We start from the raw sequence: 16,358 nt of genomic DNA, 5'->3' as shown, positions 1-16,358 counted from the left end.
GACACTTATGTGCTATCTCTTTTCATCACTAAAGAGAAACCGTTACATAATAAATGTAAATCCTAGTGAAGTCAGTCGGTGCAGGAAAATACCAGTTTAGAAAGTAATTGGTGAAAAGCAATGTAATATGTGCTATACAATACAGGGAGTTTTAAAAACAGAAAAAAAATGCAACTCTGTAAGTTATCACATATTCCACACCATAACATATTTCACATCAATAAAGACAATATAATAGGTTCACTGTTTCTTGTTCTCGGCTTTTGCTTCCAGTTAGAACTGTAAAGTGTTTCCTATTTAAGAAAACGTTTAGCTCAATTCCTCAGCAGTATCTTTCCTTAAACCAAAGAAAATCACAAGATATGCTTCTGTGTAACTGTTATTAAACATGAAAGCTGCCCAGGCTAGCCACAGTAACAGAGGAAATGTGCAATCACTTTACAGCATTTCCCAACTTCATCTTTTCCTTTTATGTTTGTAAGTCCAGGCTAAAAATCGAGAGAAGTGTATAAAGGAATTATTAGACTTACTTGGAAGAAGGCTGATAAAAGCTATTAAGTAAATGGAGACCCATATCAATATATAATGTTGATTATAAATAGTTATGATGATTTTTAAAGTAAAGCTTAATGATGTCATAAAAGAGGTAGCCTGAGATGGAGTGCATGTGGTAATAGGAAAAGATGCTACAAATATGTTGGTTACACTTAAAGAAGTAATAGATGAAAGTGCACAAAATCAGATGTAATATAAATTGAGATTATGTGATAAAAGTCATATGATAATGTATGCCATAATCACATCTGGAATATTTAAAACAGTATGATATTCCAGATAAACTTATTCATTCTTGGAAAATTACTTATGAAAATTCAACTACAAAGGTATTTAGTAAATGAGTGTTTAAGCAGAGAGATTGAAGTTAAAAGTGGGGTTAAGTCAGTATTGCTCAATGACTATAATACTTTTTAGTTTTGTAATAAATGTCAAAAACACTGCAAAGAAATAATTGTGAAACAAATTGATATACAAGTACTTGGGGAAACTGCAAATGTCATTATGTAGATGACACTGTTTTAATGGTTAAAAATAAGCTGTGGTAAGTCATGTCATGAAGGATTTGTTCATCTGAGGATGGTTGGAGTAGATGTAAATAAAGAAAAATGTAAAGGATTTAGAGAAATAAAGCATATAGGTGTTATATGTTTTATTAGGCATGATACTGAAGTGTTAGGCATTAAATCTAGAGACAAATTACTCCACTCAATAGAATGATTAAGGCAATATGTAAAGGATTTAATTGTTATGTGGACACCATATGACTTTTCAGAGAAAAGTTTACTTAATACAGTTGGTAATATTAGGTAGAGTATTTATGTAACCAGGAGGATTGAAGATGTTCTATTAGAAGTTAAAATAAAGATAAAAGCAGCAGTGCTACGAAATACGGCTCCAAGCAGCATAGAAAATAAACTAACTTTTTAATGACTGGTTAGCGCTTTCACCACGTACTGTGGCTTCATCAGACCATAAACGTACATAAATTTAAAACAGATAAACAATCTTTATATACTTACAAGTAATGCTTGTGTGTGTATGTGTGTGTGTGTGTGTGTGTGTGTGTGTGTGTGTGTGTGTGTGTGCGTGTCTATCTGTAATTATAATTTATATATGTGATGATTATATCTACATTTTAGCTTCATGGAGATTTATTTTTAACATGGACAGTATTTAACATATGAATGACTTAATACAAGACTGATGGGTTTTATATCACATGTTTTATTCTACAATAGTTAATGAAATTCCTCTGTATGTTTATCTGAAAATGAATTGTATGAAATAAAAGGATAAAAATGTTTGTCATTAACAAGAAAGACTCATTGGGTTTTTAATTCATTGATGTTTTACTTTTGTTGTCAGTTTGAGGTGATTTTCTGGTCTCATTGAGTCTGATAGCCCAGATGTTTGGTTTGGTTGGTGGTGTTATTATTGCATAGGAAGGACTTGCATGTAGAACACGTTTTATTATTATCATCAGTATTAGTAGTAGCTACAGACAAACAACTAAGTCCAAACATTTGGACAGGATTTCTTGTTACTGTGAAATGTATATTCATAGAATAAATACTACCATATGCCACCTTTGTGTCTTCCTGTTGTGGACCTGGTGTGGAACTCTACCTTTTTTTATTTAGGTAGCATTTACTGAGTCTGTATCAACATGGATGGAACTATACAATGGTTGTCAGTCTTTTTTTCCAATCAAGTATTAACATTTTGCCATAAATTTGTTTTCCACAGCAGAGATAAGAATAGGTGATAAAGTCCATCGCATGTCCTTCAAGCAGAAAGTATTAGCACATTCATAGTTTACTAGTCAGCACAACAGCAAGCTATGTGCAGGTTATATGAATACGTGAAGGAAATTAGCAAGACACTGAATGCAGGAACTGCCCTCTTCCCAGTCTGGATGCAATGAAAGAGTTATACAATTAATTTTTAGAATATACTAGGCGATGCACACACTGATAGTTCCAAGAAGAGGAAAGTAAGTAACAAGATGGGAGTATGGCCTCCTACAGTGATGGTGGATATGACCATCCTCAAATGTGTGATGTAATTATGGCAACGTAAGTATCTGTAGCAATTGTGTACCACATATACTGAGTAATAAATAGCTGGAACTGTGTTTCTTTACTTCATTTTAATGTAACTAGTAAAGTAGTACCTGTACGCACCTTTATATACCATTAAACTACTTTGCTCTGAGGTACTCACATACTTGAGTATCACTGATGCACTGCAAATGTCTAGGTGATAATACCCAATTGGTCAGCAAAAAAGTGAACAAACACGTGACTCATTTGTAAACATGGCAAAGCAAAAATTTTCTTAGAGAGCTAACATATTCACTTCAGTAGCTGATTCCTTTACTTAAAACAAGAAAAAAAAAAAGGATCAGTTGCTTTAATGAGGAGGTTACCACAAAGGGTAACAGACACACAGCCAAACCCTAACGCATTCTGTAACTATAGGCTCCCTTATGAAATGCTGGTACTCACAGTGTTAAGTTCCAAAACTCCAGGAAAAAAATAAAGAAAAAGTGGAGAAGTGCAAATATCAAACGTTATTCTTCTCCTTTCAACTTGCTTTTTTACAAGGGAACTTGCATGCAACAATACTGAGATCACCACATCTCGGGGGAGGGGGGGGTATTCTGAGAAACAGCTGTCTCAGAATTAAGTCTGGATTTTCAGTGATGTATTCCCACACATTCCAGGACTTGGGATTGCAAATCTCATTTATAAACAGTTACAATTCTGCACTGCAAAAATTGTATGAAATATATGCATATTCCTAGAAAATAAATCAGTCTGGCTCTGTCTTGAAGGGCCACTATGTTATTTGTACTATATTGAACCTTCATACAACTCTGGTTATACCTAGAGTGTTACAGTAATTGGTCTTTGGTATTCAGGCAATTTTACCTAAGAATTTTATTACCACAATATCTCTGGGGCTAGCTCCACATATGGGTATTTCATGAGTCTCTTAAGACATACTTACACATTTTTTCTGCCATATTGTTCAGATTCTCAGACTGTTTATTATGATTATGTCTACTTTTATTTTACTGTAATCTTCTTAAATTATATGATGATAATAAGCTTTTATTTTACTGCAATGCTGTCAGATTCTAAAATAATAATAAAATTTTGATTCCACTATATTTCATTAAGACTATATTGGTTGAAATCCATCAACATAAAGCAAGCTGGTTGAAGCTTCAAATTAGCAAAAGAAACCAAAAAAAAAATTTTACATGGAGGCAAACCTTGTATCCTTACACACACACACACACACACACACACACACACACACACACACACACACACATACTTACTTATAAATGTTAACGCCACGATATCACACCCATGGAGAAAGAGAAAAGAAAATCCCATAATACTGAATCATTGCTGCTACACAGACTGTTTCATCAGTGATGCCCTATAGAGAGTAGTGATGGTGGAATCACACAGTGAAGAATTGTAGCGGATAGTTCGAAACTTACCTACTTGACATGTGATCTTCAATAAAGTAATATATCCCTTACTAATTTATTAATGTCTACACATCTTTTTTTTTTAAGTAACTTCTATTATTTTATAACTTATCCCCTAAAATGTCTGAGTGGAGGTGTCCATACTGTCCCCCTCAGCTAAAGGTTCCTTATGCAGCAATGCATTGCAAAATACCTCTCAACTGTCCAGATTTTCACAGAATGTCCAGATTTTTGCCTCACAATTTTGGTCCGTTCCTCATAAAAATTTTGTTTTTCAGGCAAATCACTGGAATGATCTGAGGAACTAAATCATTAATAATGACATACATTTGAGTTTCAGACTTCATATTCTTTAGAAAATGTATTTTAACACAAACATGTTATTCTAGCTACTAAGTGCATAAGAGCAATATTTAAAAACTATCCCTATGTTGGGCCTTAGCCCCCCCCCCCCATTATGTCAGGCTTTGTCCAGATTTCTTAGGCTAAGAGGTTGAGAGGTATGTGGTTACCTCTTCTCACAATATAGCTTCTTTGTCATTCTTTATGTATCATATTATATTATATACTTGTTTTGAATGGGGACTTTTTCTGAATTTTTTAAACTGCTGCTTTCTTCAAGAATGCCTGAAAATATAATTAATTTACTTTTTAAATCAGTAGTGCCACAATATTTATGTTTTGCCCATCCTCTAAACACACTTATATGCTCACTTCCTTTTACAGCTACAGAGTAATGAAATGAGTTAACTTTGTAAAAAAAGAGCATTTCTTTAACTAAAGCTTCCCCTTCATGCATTTATATGTCAGCCAGAACAGTAAAATTTCTTTAGCTAATTTATCCCCCTTCTCTCATTTATAATGGCAGCCAGAGGAGTAACATTTCTTGTGCTGGTCATTCGGCTGTAACAAGAGAGCTGCCTTATCTCTGCAGAGCAGTATATATGCTGCTTAAATGTAGCAAAGATTTTAGTATTAAACCTGCAACCCCCAGGGAAACTATAAGGTTTATGGCTCCATTAGAAATGAATGAAAGGAAGGCAGACATCTTGTTCTGTGGTTTTCCTTTGGTCCAAGTTTTTAAATGCAATGGGCAATGAGATACAAGAGCCATGGCGACACTCCTGAAGTGTTGTGAGGTTTTATGCAAACCAAACACTGCATGCACTGAAGAAGCTAATTAGAGCAGAAATGTCACATACAGGACAAACAGCAGTCATACTTTACTTGTATATGGTAGTCCATAGTATATATCATTTTGTGGGAGAAGCATGTGAGCTGAAATGAGAAAAGCTATGCTTAGGGTATAAATGTCATTTAAACAAAAATTCATGCTGTCAAAATGACCTTCAGTGCAATACAAAAGCAAACACAGCATGTATTTAATGTTCCTTTGTGATTATCAGTTTGTCACTGAAAATATTTCCTCTCTTGCAGAGCTAACCTGCGCTTATAAATCAGATCACTCTTGGTTGCTTTATACAGAAAGTATGTTTAAAACAGACTGAAATAGATACAGTTTGCCATTAAATAATTGTGCACTTCTTTATTTTTTAAGCAGAATTGTAATCGTCAAAAGGTGACCTAATGCAAGTTGATTTCATTCGAGGTTCAACTAAAACACACTGCTAATTCCAAGGGGTGTGTCAGTCAAACATACATGCGCTATTCCTATACTGATTTTTGCTGATTGTGCTTTATGTTTTTCACTCTTTCTAAACTGCGAAAAGTAGAAGCCAAACTACAATTATACATTGTCGCGCTGGACTTCTTTGCTGAATTACTTAATTCAGCATATTACCACCCTAGGAAGTTTCACATATTGGCCTGTCCCAGACAAGCCTCTTGTGGTCCATTTTCTTTTTCCAAATATAATAACAAAGAGCAGGTAAAGCCAAAAACTGTTATCAGAAGTGAATAAGCTACAGTTTTAATGTTGGTAATGCTGTAATGACTGCAGAAGTGGCTTCTCTGGCTGCAAAAAGAGAACAAAATCTTCAGAAGAAGGTAGAGCGTTACTTTGTATTGAAATAATAAAACATCTTGCTTTAAAAATGTCTGAGTAAAGGTATGCCTTTCTTATAGATACTAAAGTACTTCTAGGAAATCAGCATTTATAAATTGCATTTTCTAATATGAGTACCTGACAGAAGGTAGTAGTTTCAAAACTGATTTTAAATTATACATGATGCCTTTGTAATATATATTTCACTGAAATGTTGCATATTGACCATAACATGCCACATTAACAGAAACTCCAAGAATAATGCTCATCAGATAATGGTTAATGAGAAGCTTTAAAAGTAATATTCATTTGACAATACCTAATGGACATGTCAAAGAAATTATGAAGACATTGGTAACAATACTAAAAGAGTAATATGAACTATTAATATCATTATTAATATTACTATTTATATAATAATATAGGTTTCACACTAAAGTAAAATAAGGAAGTTTCACAGATCAACATTAAGAAAGACCGATCCCACATCACGCAATAGAAAAAAGTAATCCAAACATCAATGCAAATAATAAACATTAAACTAAAACCACATATCTCACTACCCATGAACTCCACTGCCTCTCTTAGGTACTGTAACCTCTGAGGCCATATCAGCACCATCATTATTTTTGTGAAGATGGGAACAAGAAATCATCATATTTGTATTTGACATGTTGCCATTTTCTTTAGCTTTATCGTGAAATATAAAACCACTGCAGAAGCAAACACAGGACATTATGCATAACATAATATTTACTTGAAAAAGCATATAACATTATCAGTAAGCACTTTACTTAAGAACTCTATTTCAGACTTCACCAACAGCTACATGAACTGTGACCTCATTATAAAGGAAATACAGGTATTATGTTCTACAGGAATTCTGTTCCTGTGTTGTTTTCTGTTTATTGTTTTGACAGTTCTAAACTAAAAAAAATAGTACGGAACTGTAAACCCCAGTCTCATTACTTATTACTAAGTGGGTTTTAATAACACAGAGAGAAATAGACAAGGATTATTAAAAAAAATACAAAAATAAGTTTGGAGTATTAGTTTTGCCACCAGACTATGATTGTATATGGGTGTGTGTGTGTGTGTGTGTGTGTGTGTGTGTGTGTGTGTGTGTGTGTGTGTGTGTGTGTGTGTGTGTGCATCTGTGCGCGTCTGTGTATGTGCATATATACGCAAGACTGCAAAAGCACAGCATTCTAATACAACCATTTTATATGGGATTTTTTTCATGTTGGATGTTCTTAAGTAAGAGATGCAAAAGTAATACTGGAAGCAATCCAATCTGTAAGTGGTTATGGGAAAAAGACTTAAAATAAATGAGTGTAGCTACTGAGATGTCCGGTTCTCTTTAAAGCAGAGAAATGAGAATCCAAACTACCATCTGGGAAAATGATGTTAAGCTTCTAATCAGTGTGTAAAGGCATATTAAAGTAAAGTAAAATATCATGTGCCCTTACCTTATATGCCCTCTTAAGACTCACTTCAGTGCAAAACAATGTTTCACTTTTTATAACCACAAAACAAATCAAACAAATAATACTGAAGGAAAACAAAGACTGCATTTCAGAGGTAACTAGATGCTGTCCCAGGTACTGAAATAGAGCAATTCACTGTAAAAGAGAAGAAAACAATCATCCATCCCTCTACAAATAAATCCCACAGTTTAATTACTAAATATTCAGCATCATAGTTATAGCAATCATCAGTGACAGTTCTTGACATTTTTTCTCAACAACTGTAACTTGAAAATGATTGCATCACTATTTTCTGTTGCATTCTAATATTTGCACAAAAGCACATTCTAAAGTTGTTTCGCCCCTACAAAGATGAATAATGGCTGAGCCTGCAACCTTAATAATTCTGATTAATTTTAGATAATCCTTATTTCTAATAAAGCTGTTAATGTAAGAGTAGCAGACAGCAATTATATATCAAGTAGAATCTTAAATGAAAACATGCTGTCGCATTAACAGAAACTGCAAAAGCATAAGGCTATACAAGGTTTTCTGAACAGCAAAACGGATGCATTACTTACAGAAGATACACGGCATGCATAGAGTTAAATAGATGTGCCATATGACTTCAACAACAATAAGAAAAAAATGATCTCATTTATTTTATATTATAGGTTCATAGGTATTTAATAGGCTAACAACCACAAGGGCCTTTCTAAGCTGAGCCATACATCCCAAATATCTGACAAGTTATGGTACCCTTAATAAGTATAAGCAGGGGCTTGGGAGGTGAAGTAATTACAAGCAGGGGCCTGGGAGATAAATCATTTACAGGCTGCCTGCGTCCATTAGAGACATAGGTGCCAAACCAGGGATACATTTCCTGTTCCCCATCCAATTGTCCAAGTTAGAGCTGAACTAGATTAGAGAGGAACTCTACCCCTTTTCTGGATTAGGCTCACCATCTAGGTGAAGTAGTCTCTTGGAACCTGTCTCTCCAGCAGGTCCTATTTTTATTGCAGGCAAGGCTTTAGTCTTTAGCATGGGTAATTCTGGTGCTGTTTGTTTTGTGGATATGCAGGAGGTCCATCAGAGTGGGGTCTGACAATACAGTGTATTCCAGGCATAGTTATTTATTTTATTTATTTTGTTTATTTTACATTTGTTGACTGGGATAGTCCATCTAGGTGTGAGCCCATTTTCAGCAGAGGCCCAGTGAGAAAAGCTCCAATAAAACAAGAATAACATCGACAGGTACAGTTTTACATAAAATTTAACAGAAATATTTAGAGACAAAGAATGTACAATATGCAATAGGCACTTTAGTGAAAAGGGAGAAAGTTATTACAATATATTAAAGTTGTTTATATATATATATATATATATATATATATATATATATATATATATTATATTTAGGACAGGGGTCCATCTTCAGTTGATCATTTGAGTATACTTTAATACATGTACATATGTATAGCATTACAAATGAAAAGGTATTATCAAATTTCACTCGTAGGTAGCTGATAGGTGGTGTTAACAAGAGTTAGGTCTATGTGGAGACTATGAAATTTAGGAGATGAAATTTGATGTGGGCTTATGTGGTATTAGCCTGGGTTGGTGCAGGAGCGGAGCCAGTTGTTATTGAGGTGGTCTTTCTTTAAGCAGAGTTTGATAGGAGGTTGTTGGAGAGAAGACAGTTTAGAAGCGGGAAATAAATACATTTTTCTAGTATTTTGGAGAGAGGAGAAAGAATGGCAATGGGCCTGTAATTAGTAAGCTCGGTAAAGTTGCCACCTTTATGCAGTGGGGTGATACAGGAGACTTTCCAGATTAGTGGGACATAATCGTAGATAGAGTGGTTGATGAGGATAAAAATGGGGTAGGCTATGACTTCGGAGGTAGCTTTGAGGAATTCTGATGGGAGGTTGTCAGCAGCTAGGCTGGTGGTGCATAAACTTAATTTGTTAATTAGGTAAGCTCACTATACATGTGTTCCTCCTCAGAGGCTACCTAAGAGCACTGCTTGCTTCAGTGACTAAGCAAACGGAGGTGGAAGTACAAAACCTATATCCTGGACTCTAGGAAGTAGCTTTCTAACAGCTCAGAGCCTTAACCCTCCATAACAACTGTTATAATAAAATATTTACTTGCAATTTAACTGTTCAGATATAAACATATTCTACCACAATGAATTGTGCATGTCCAAATACGAGATGATCATTGGGACTGGAATGTGTAATGCTCCATGATATATTCTTTTCCAAGACAGAAATACTTTGTATACATTTACATATAATCTTGATAAACTTTCAAAAATTATATCAGGCATATCTTACAAGCATAGCCTTTGCAGATCTTAAGATTGCAAAGGTAGATGCCACAAAAACTATTTCGGCATTGCATTCATAACATGATCATTAAGGTGCTGGACACATTACTACACTAACCGTGGCAGCTGATATAGTGACAATCTTCCACAATTTTCCCACACACTATCACATGGTACTACTGGCATCTAAAAGCAAACTGATATATTCTTCCTTTTTATATCTTAATTAAGTTAAGAAACATGCCCAAGCCTACATCTGTCAACAAGCCACGAAAAGTGCAGTGAGGACCTTAAAGTCCTAGACTGTGCTGTGTTACCACCACCTAAGGGACTGCATATGATACTGTAGCTGGAAAAGGTCAAAGAAACTGCTTAATGTCTCATGCATGCACACATTCTGGCATTAATGGGGGTATCTGGTACCTTTATTATATCTGTTATTACAGCTGCAATAACTGGAAGCAAACTTCCGAAAGAACATAACATGAAACTGACTTGCATTATGATTTGTTAAAGTAGGCACAACATATGCAGAACACGGCTAATGGCAATATTAAGAGTTGTCACTGTCTAGAAAATTCCTATACATAAAAATGTAAAACTTGTGAGTTTCATCAAGGTTAGACAAAGCAGCTGTACATACTTGCTTGATGGTCTAACAGAGATGAACACTGCTAAGTTAGAACTATAGATTATTAGTGTCTAAAATGGATCGCTTTTTTTTTTCAGATCAATGCAGCACTGCAAAAGGCTAAACTTTTTTTTTATTTGTAATTTCATGTCCCTTGACAAGCCTTCCACAGCTTCCCTAAATCATACCTTCATAATAGAATCAAAGCTCAGATGGTGTAGTGGTATATTGCTCTGACTATGATGTACAGGGTCCTGGGTTCAAGACTTGGCAGAGCCAATTATTTACCCTCTTCAAGAGAAATCTTGATGAGTGGATGGGAAATAGAAAATTCACTGTGGGGATAACTCCAGTGGCTGTATTTGATAGAGGCACTGGGAACTAAGGTTTGGGTGGCATGATGCCAGGGTAATCTTATGGCTAGGCTTCTAAAGGCCCCAGGGCCATTAGCCTAGTACACACCTATTAATACAAACAGTTCCTAACCACATGTTCACACCATCCTCCAACATCTCATTCAAGCCCTAAAAAGTCAACACACACTTGTAACATACTATAAGCATTTAAGAATTTCCTACTTTAGTGAGTCTAAACAATATGAAAGTCAGTTTCCAAAGTTTTTTTTTTTTCAAAACACAATCAATCATCTGGCAAAGCTGCAAAAAACAAAAAAAAAATCACATACACATCATTTAGAATATTAAAAAAGATATGATTCTTCATTAACAACAATGGAGATATAACAGCATCCAGATGCAAAAGGGCTTCATACTGAATTTGCACTGCTGGCTGATGCACCCACTCTTTTGCATAGCCTGCCAGATGGTTCATCATGTTGTAGCTCTACAGTTCTGTAATCCATAGTGTAAGTCGTGTACTATTCCAAAGTTTTAAATTCTTCCTTGCTGTGGTTGTACATACTACAATCAAACACCATACACATTTCATGCAACTGAAAATAAAGTAATAACATGATTCATCATAGGAACTTGGAGACATAAGGCAAGCTGTCAGAAACCCCATAATCTTACTAACAGGTAAGAAAACTGATCATCTGTTGTTGCTGTTCTGTACACTGCTAATATACCTACTGACTTTTGGCTGTCTACATACTTAATGGTGGGTGACGTACCTCCTTTGCCAGAAGACCTTTTGCAGTAGTGCAGCTAGTATTATTACAGCTTGAATGAGTTTACCCTACTTAACTAACATCTGGAAATAAAACGCTCAAACTACATGCTGAAAGTAATCAAAGAAATAAAATGAACACTAACCAAAACATTTTTAAAAAGGAACATTCTACAAAATGCCCCCATCTTTAATGTTTCAGGTCATGTGTACTTCTCATCACAAAAAGTGAGCCAAGGTAATGATAAAAACGGTATGGCTTAAAAATTTACAAATGCAGAATGCAGGCTGTTTCATATCTGCATATTAGTATCTAAAATTATTATTGTTATATTAAATAAATTATACATCTAGATTATATATTAGAGGTTATTTGGAGGTCACCTCTGCCAGTGGGTGTATAAGGCAATGGCAGACCCAGTTCTAGTCGAAAGTCAATGTCTAAAATGCACTAGTGAATGAACTAAAACCAGACCAGGGATTTTAATCTTAAAACATAAATACTATTAATAGAAAAAAGTGAGTGATGTCACACAACGTCGAGCAGGACTATGTAATAAACTTCACCTTATAATCAGAACAAAACTCATTTACTAACTTTTAAAATAATGTTGATATGTTTATAGAACTAGAAAATGCCAACGCTTTCCCCGTCCCATGTCACATCCTTTCCCTTAGGTTACATTTTACTGGTTTCTGGCACCCAATCCAGTGAAGTGCTCGATTAGGATTTATGTTCGAAACTTCTCTTATTATAGTTTTTAGTCCTGTAACATTAGCTGTGATTCTTCAGAGTTTTTCGATTTATCTGTTATTAAAATTGAAATATAATCTTCGAATCACGTTTACCTTCCGACTAACAAGCAGCAACATGGTGACTTTCTCCATGAAGCTCAATGGAGTGGGCAAGGCCAGGGCAGTAGAATGGGATAAATGAATGAAGGTTTATGCACAACGCACAATGCCACATTTGGGGACCATTAGCCGTCCATGACGCACACCAGCCACATGGATAAGGACAGCGGATCATTTCCAGCAGGTGCTGAAAAGGGCGCTCTTGGGAAAACTCACAGCAGAATGCAATGATTTCATTAACTCCAACTGTGCTTTAAATTGGGAAAGCGGTTCATTTCCACTAGGGAATTAAAAAATCCCCAAGCACTTGAATAATTTCATCAGATGGGCCTCGCTAATGTAGACAAACTAATGTTCCCAACAACTTCAGATTTAGTGAAAGCATCTCACTGATATTATAAGTTGCGCGCCTTGAAAGAGGGCGGTGAATTTCAATAATAGATAACCGAGTCTGATTTTAAGCCACTAAAGGAAACCAACCCACAAAACATTAGTCCGCACTGAAATAAAATAACGCAAAACCATTATCTGCGTGTTCATCTGGCTTTGCAAAAAAATAATAATAGTAAAATACGCGTGGATACCAAGTAGAAATGTTTTCATTAGCATTAAAGCAGAAAAGGGGGCAGTGACTTGGGACAGAATAGAGCAGAACCAAAAAACAATGTAAGAATAGTAAGCTTCTATTGAATCAGTTCATCAAAGTATTTCTGTGAAACACATTCTGTTCCACAATATGACCTATTTTAAATGCAATGCGTGCTTATAATCTTGGTCACAAGCATATAATGCCAACTTGAGTAGACAAAATATAAATAAATAACTGGCGCATGTTCTTCCGGGTGCCTGATATTTACTTAGAGATGGAGTAAAAAAACTTCACTAAATCGTCATCTGTGTTTGAAGATAAATCTCAGCAACGCAAAAGCCTAGCAGACCACAAACATCAAATCATAGGAGCGTAAATTCAAAACTGTATACACCTCTACTGCCTGCCTGTCTCCGATTTGTCATTTAGAAGACAACAGCTGGCAAAAGCAGGGTGTTAGATAAAGGCAAGTATCCCTTCCAGTCTAGACTCCTAATGCAACTCAGCAATATTCCGTGTGGGGAATGGGGGCCAGGAGTTCAAAAAGCAAAGATGCGAATGATGGTCGTGTCTCCCATTCGAGGTCTGACTGAGAAACCACCAGGGAAAATAAGGGATCACAAACCGCACCTTACAAGCTATATCTGGGCTTGGGCCCCAGCGCCCCTGCCTCACCTTTCCTTGCCTTGCCAGGCTAACAGCCTGGGCAACCCTGAAGGGATTTGCAACCCCACCCTCTTAAGATACCAGGTAAACAGATTGAATGTCTTAGCGTTCACTTAAAGTTTATGCTTCTCCATACAAAATTAGTTAGATAAAAAGCAAACTAACAGCTGATTAGCTGCAGAAAAAAAATACAATATAAACTAGCTTTGCGTAACTCTTGATGCTTGGCGTTATGTGCAGTCAAATGCAAGGATGCAATCACAGCAGGTGCGATTTTTATTAAGACACAATCACTGTGGGGAAACTCCAGCATGACAGCTCAATCACTGGACACTAAAAGTGAATAAATAAAGAATGTGCACAATCAGCATGCCTGCTCCACGGCAGCAGCACCCACTATTACCTTGGCAACGCAGCTGACAGTCCCCTACGCTCTCCGAGTGTCTCCCGGGCGACGTGTCCGTCTCAGGGACTTATTACAATTATGATGCCCGCAAGCTGTCTGTCCTTAGAGCTGGCAGCAGCAGCATTTGCTCTTGTAAGTGCAAGTTATTGCACCACTGGTCACACGATAACCGGCGTCCCGTACCCTTTTCTGTCTTATGTCAAGCTAAAGCCGTCTAGCCGGTTGCCGAGGGGAGCTCACCTCGATTCACGCGGAATACCGAACGCGCTCGCCTCCGCACGAGTTGCTGTTGGCACAGCTACATCCAAGCCCAAACACGGTGCGAGTCCCCGGCAGGTGAGGAGGGAGACCGAAAACGTAGTGCGCGCGTCGCGTGGATGCGCGCTTACATCTCTCCCTCCACTCTACACACCCCTCCCCCGGACCCCAGGGGGAGGGAATTCCGTCACAGCGAGCTACTTAATAACTATCCCGAGCGCTTGTGTTTAACAGCGACGCGCGTGCCGCGGCCTCGTGTACGAGGCACCTTGCTTTCTGCATCTGCAGAAGGTAAGTGTTCCCCGAGCGGCTCTCCCGTCTGATTCCGAGACCGGTTACCCCGAAGAGGAAAAGGTGGTCGTGCTGCCATGTCAAATACAGATGCAATGGCACTGCATACCTCAACTTCTTACCGCAAGAAATCTGGACAAAGCGCGAAATGGGGGTGGTGGGAGGGAGCAAAGGCCCCAAAAATAAGGACAGATTTTAAATATTTCTTCTAACAACTTAGGAAGTTGCTAGAATAACACGATTTGTGTTGGCATGCATTTTTTGAAGGATATGAAGTCTAGAACTCAAACGTATATCATCATTTAGTGACATCAATCTCCAGAGATTTACCAGAGTCACACATTTTACGAGGAACAGACCAAAAATAGGAGGCGAAAATCGGGACATTTGAGGTATGACTCGTGGCACCAAATGCTGCAGATCTTTGTCCAACATTCCTTTCAGTTTTAACCCTAGTTTTCATGTGCAAGACAGGGCAATTTGGTACCTTGCTCAACAGTCTGAGTCGAGTCAAGTTAATGTTGGGCATTATTCTCAAAAAAATGAAAGGAAATGTATATGTGCATAGTATATTACACTTGTCTGGCCAAATTAAGTGAATTAACTATCAGAGACAGGTTTGTAAGTAGTATATCATCTTGTGTAAATATCTATTTTTTTCACCAAAAAGGTGAGTCTAATCATCACCAAATCTAACATACATCTGTAATGTTCCAACTGCTAAAATGTGCAATATGTGCCAACTTCTGATTCAGAATAGTGATAAAAAAGCAATGGAGATGTTGGGGCTGATGGGGATCAGCTAAGTAGCTGGGTAACAATAAAATGAATAGTTAAGCTTGGCATGATTAGTTTTGTGCTTGCAATAAGTCATTGCAGTGTACTGGATAACATTTGGGCAAGCAGGGGAGGTAGCAGATGAAGGCAGATGGTGAACATTTGTGCAGACCTGTCTGTGCTTCTGTATCATACTGCTGTATCTCAAAAGGTCCAATTCAACACATCAATATCTCACTTGCATAAACCAAAAAATATTGGAAATGCAGCTGTAGCTCTCTATCCATCTGTACCCACACTTTACAAAAAATGAATGATTTCAGTGTGCCCTGATGAGAGATGACACTTAGAAAACAATTTCCATTCTGTTGCTATTTTTACACACTTACCCCAGCATTTTCCTGGCCCCTAATCATTTTCTACAGTCTCAGCATGTACCCTTGTGCAGCTGACATGCAGCAGATCATTTTGCTTGTGCATGCACAATATCTACAAACAAGGCCCATACACACACACACACACACACACACACACACACACACAGAAGACATTGGAGCAAGACCAGTATGGAAAAATTCCCTGTAGCCCATACTCTGATATGAGTACTGTATTGAAGGGAGAACTGTTGAAAGTCTTTGTATTTCAGTAAATCTGTAATTGTATCTGAGCAGAAAACATGCATAATGTTTGTGTGTATAAAAATGACCACAGTCTGTTAGTACTGTTGTTACCTCATCATAACATTTTAAGGATAGCTTTCTTTTTAGAACGTCAAAATGATATCCAATAAAATTGCAGTTCACAGTACTGACATCTTTCTAGAGCACATTTTTTGTAAAAGGCAGATGCTTCCCTCCTTCTTTAACATATCTTGACCAGGTGATAACT

At 36.8% G+C, this 16,358-nt stretch overlaps 1 protein-coding gene across 2 annotated transcripts in view; it reads right to left on the bottom strand.

The window, feature by feature from the left end:
- The window catches only part of RGS6 (regulator of G protein signaling 6), a 2,564,457-nt gene extending 2,549,933 nt beyond the window's left edge, over window positions 1-14,524 (bottom strand). For both annotated transcript variants that reach the window (XM_044074660.1, XM_044074661.1), the window contains exon 1: window positions 14,142-14,524. The gene's annotated coding sequence lies outside the window, so the exon portion shown is untranslated. The remainder of the gene's footprint in view (window positions 1-14,141) is intronic.
- Window positions 14,525-16,358: the final 1,834 nt, after the last annotated feature.

This window comes from Protopterus annectens, chromosome 6.part0 (genome assembly GCF_019279795.1).
Source record: "Protopterus annectens isolate FY-2018-M chromosome 6.part0, PAN1.0, whole genome shotgun sequence".
Classification (NCBI taxonomy): domain Eukaryota; kingdom Metazoa; phylum Chordata; order Ceratodontiformes; family Protopteridae; genus Protopterus; species Protopterus annectens.
This window is presented reverse-complemented; position numbering and strand designations above follow the sequence as displayed.